This window comes from Chaetura pelagica, unplaced genomic scaffold (genome assembly GCF_000747805.2).
Source record: "Chaetura pelagica isolate M959 unplaced genomic scaffold, ChaPel_1.0 scaffold199, whole genome shotgun sequence".
Lineage (NCBI taxonomy): Eukaryota > Metazoa > Chordata > Aves > Apodiformes > Apodidae > Chaetura > Chaetura pelagica.
This window is the reverse complement of record NW_009970714.1, coordinates 2338211-2342531: the sequence shown is the minus strand read 5'-3', so window position 1 is coordinate 2342531 and position 4321 is coordinate 2338211. Positions and strand designations below refer to the sequence as shown.

Here is a 4321-nt window from a genome sequence, read left to right as displayed (position 1 = left end):
AAAGGAATTGTACTACACAAGTTAAATATTCATTTCAAAACGGTGTGATAGTCTCAAACCACTTCAAAATCTCAAGTTGTTCTGCGATTTAGTTCCCTTTTGGAAGGAGAACACTTTGTATGTCAAACACTTAAATATAGCTTGCAACTGAGAACTTCTGCATCTTTCTGTTTGTGCTATCTCCGTGTTGCACTTTTCATCACAATCAATGGCCTTTTCCTGTTTAAACAGCAACAACCATCTCTGCTTTTAATGAGACTGATTGAAAAGGTGACTGTGCAGTGAAACTTCTTTGACAATTGGTGTCCCACAGTAGGCTGGGAGGGATTTGACAAAACATAAGAGGAGATTATCTCTTGAGCTGAATTAGTTCACCTTTCTCCTGCTCTTGGCAGCTTCTCTTCAGCTCTATAGGATGCTTGGATTCCCCTGCACATGTTTTCCTGAAAGTTGAAGGACCTTTAACACCTCTCGGCAGAGCAGGCAGCTGCAGGATTTTCTTTAGTTCACTTCCTTCACCATTTAGTACTAAAGAGGTTGTGTAACTTCAAGCCTCTTACCCACAGACATACTCAACCTGAGCCACTTGCTGTCTTCCTTGGCATTCAGCTGTACAGGGATCCTGGTGATACAGAGGGAAGTTTTTCCTTTGAAAATGAGGAAGGGAAATTTATTCCCCCAGCCTGTATACAAAGAGTTGCAGGTGGATAGCAGTGGCCCATATCATTGCAGATCATCAAGCCTTTTACTCAGGTATAAAAAATTGGCATGAGAGTGAAAGTTCACATCTGATAGTGTTGAGGGTCACACTAACTCAAGTGGACCAGTCTGAAGTCTTCCACCAGCTGCAGTGCACGGTACTCGTGCAGACATAAGTGCAATCTGTGAGATACGGGACACTGCACAAACAAAACATTTAATTATGTCAGTCTGCACATCTGCTTATTGTCAAGGAGCCTTGGCTGACACAGGATACCCCTGTGCCATTTCCCAGCTCAAAAGGATCCAGGAAGGGGTTCTGCTGACTCTTGGGAGTATAACTACTCTGGCACTTGGTGTGCTGGAAATGTTGGTAATACTGATGGTCAGCCTCAAATCTGTTAAAAAAAGTTTTGGGGACTGTCAGTTTTACCTTAATTCTCTAATGGAATATTTACAAGCGAGCCAGAAGTTTCTTCTTCACTGGTTGTAATTTAATATTGTGCAACTAGTTGCCCAATACTGCATGTGTTGAAATGAACTCCTTTCAACGGCAAAGTCTGTGTTTTAGGGTGAGTTCTAATGACTCTATGTCATCAGTCAAGTAGAGGAAATAGTGACTGTTCCTCTCCCTCCAGGATTAACTGGTTGGAGGGCATTTCATTTTCCTTTGTTGGGATGTGGGCTGGGGAGAATTGTAGCAGCTTTAGGTTCTTGTCAGGGGGTTGAGTAAATTCTGTGCAAGGAAGAGGCACTGGTCAGACAACTCAATGAAATAAAAACTTGTAGAAGAAAATGGCTGTGCCGGAATGCTGAGGTTGACATGTTTCTTGCTAGAAAGGGCATCTTTCTAACAAGATCCAAGTCTAGATCCAAGTCTGGCTTGGTAGGAACAGACATAAGCTTCAGACATTAGCCTTGTTGCTTCTTATTGCAGTTCCCTAAACTCTGGTTTAAACCTCTCTGATTTGTTCTGAACATTATTTTTTTTTATGCCTCATATTTAAATTTGTGTGCATACAGAAATACTTAGAGATGAGGTGGGTTAGATAAGCACCTACTGGTAATAAACCAGTTGAGAATTTTAAAATTTCTCTGAAGAGGTAGCATTTGTTCTGGGAAAACTTAGGAAGTTGAAGTTAAAAATGATGATGACTTTATATTTTGGCTTGGAGCATCATAGGTATGTCCTAAATGGAGTATTGGTGAGCTTTCTCTTTCTTTTATTTCCTAGAAGCTCATAAAAAGACACATGACAAAGCTCTTGCTCATTATTCCATTCTGAATTAGCCAGTTCTGAAAACGTGCTAATTATGATAACAGATCTAGGGTTTGATCTTAAGAGTTGCCAGTATCTCAATTTCGTTATCTTCGATACGAGAGTTCTTCTTGCATCACAGATTTAGATCCTCTAATTGCATATTGACATATGGAAAGTAGATTTGTAAGTACTTCTGTGATCCTGAGATGATATGAATAAAAAAACGTTACCTTCTGCCCATACAGACATAAGTTAAAATATTTACTGAGTGCTTAAACCTAAAAGGCAAACATGATGGCACTGGCCACTTTGTACCGCGTGGCAGATCAGCAGCATGACATGTTGGGAAGCAGAGGCCCATGGCTTTCCTGTGGATAGTCTCCAACATCCAGATGCCAGGCTGCTGCTGGTTGTTTATTGGTATCTGGGTGCCTGATACATTTGAAGCCCCTTTTCTTACCCTCCGTTGAAAGCATGAAGCCCTTTTTTCCCCATTTTATGATCCTTCCTCTCCATCTCAGCCCCACAGTCTCTTGGCTATTGTCTGGGAATGTTCTGCTGCTCCTGTCTTTTACTTTTGCATCTGTGTGTTGGCAGACCTTTAGCAAAGGGTTCCCCCCAACCCCCTCCTCACGGCGACTGCTCAAGCACTTGCTTCAGCTGCCATCCCAGCTTTGCTGGAGCAGGAGCACAAACCATATGATTCTTGACAGCTTCACAGCTGTCCACACCACGCTGCAGAGTAGCTGTGAAACTCACTGCTCCTGTTGTTTCACTTCCCTCTGCCTGCAGAAAGCTACTGCTGGAAGCTGTGACACCTGAACTACTTTCAAGGCTCCAGAAATGTCTCCTTTACCCCTGTATTCCTTTTTCAACCAATCCTGCTTTAAATGTTAGGGTTTGGTTTTGTTCGGTTTTTTTTTAAATTGGTGGGTCATATTTCAGTTTTATAAATCTTAACATTATTGCATATTTGCCACAAACTTCACTTTAAGGACCTTTGTTTATTTAGTCATAATTATCCTCATGTCTTTTAATGAGCACTGATAGTCTGTTTAACAGGATGTGTGAGTAATTATTTATTCCACTGTGGATAACCTTGTGTTTGTAACTATTGTAATTTATATACTATGGTGTGCTGCCAGTTCAAATCTCCTAAGCCCACCTGACAAGTGTCTGTAGTCTTAAAAGCAGGAATATCTTTGCATTTCCTTCTTACAAATGCTGCCTGTGAGTCCAGGTCAGGTTTCCCTGATAGTCTAGTAGTTATATTCACCAATTTACAAATAATTATGTATTGCTCTATCCCTTTGAAAACTAGCTTTAAAATAGACATGTACTTTTAAGTAGTAACTATTCATTTTACCTTGTTCTTATGCTACATTTATCCATATTTTCTTTGCATCTTTTTACCTATAAGTACCTTTTTCTAAAGATTCATGGAATGTGTCAGACATTTGCTATCAGAGACACTCCGTATTTTTTCCCCAGAATTTAGTGAATAATATGCAGAAGTTTAGCCTTAAGGTTTTTCTCTCTTCCCACCTTGCCGCCCTCCAGCCACCCACCCAACATGGAATGCCCCAAACTCAAATGTGCCACCTCACAGATGCACTTAAATCTGTTGAAATAGGATCCAGGGTAAACCAAACCACTATCCAAGTGCCTGATTCCCTGAGGCATCTTTTAGGGGTCTTAGGGGCATAAATATGGAGAAAACAGAATTGCTCATTTAAGCATTAAAAAAAATGTGTTAGATGGCCTTACTTTAATGCAAACTGCATTAGTTGCAGAAGTTCACATTTTAAGTTTGTGGATATGTTTTATTATAGAAATATTTTTCAGTAGCTTCCATATGATGTGACACAAGGAGCGCTGTCAGAGCTGTCATTTCAGTGCTGTTGCTGTTATGCATGTTAAAACATAATTGCAAATGGTACAGGGATATTGTAGCCATCACAGCTCTGTAAATATAAGTTTCCCTTAGTAGAACTTTTAAGTATCATTTGGTTTTAAATGTTAAAGGAGGATATATTTGAATTTGTGTATATTGTATGCCCTGGTAATATGTGACTGTGGCCATTGGTGTGGTTTTTCTCGTTATTCCATTTCTTCACATGGTTCATTAAACCTTTTGATGTATCATATTGCACATTGTGTTACACATAAGATGTATGTGCTTACAGAAAGGTGTAATGTAGTAATGTTCTAATTCTTCAGAAAGGCAGAGCTTCACCTTTTCTCTGATGGCAATGCTGGGTTTTTCTAATGGGTGTGAGGTGTTAATTAAGTTCTTCCTCTCATTCTTCTCCCCCCCCCCCCCCCCCCCCCTTTCCCCGCCTTTTTTGTACAAACTCTGTT

The 4321-nt window shown here is 40.2% G+C and overlaps 1 protein-coding gene across 1 annotated transcript in view; it reads left to right on the top strand.

Annotated features, from left to right (window-relative positions):
• The window catches only part of KMT2C (lysine (K)-specific methyltransferase 2C), a 191567-nt gene that overhangs the window by 66097 nt on the left and 121149 nt on the right, over nt 1–4321 (top strand). The window lies entirely within an intron of this gene.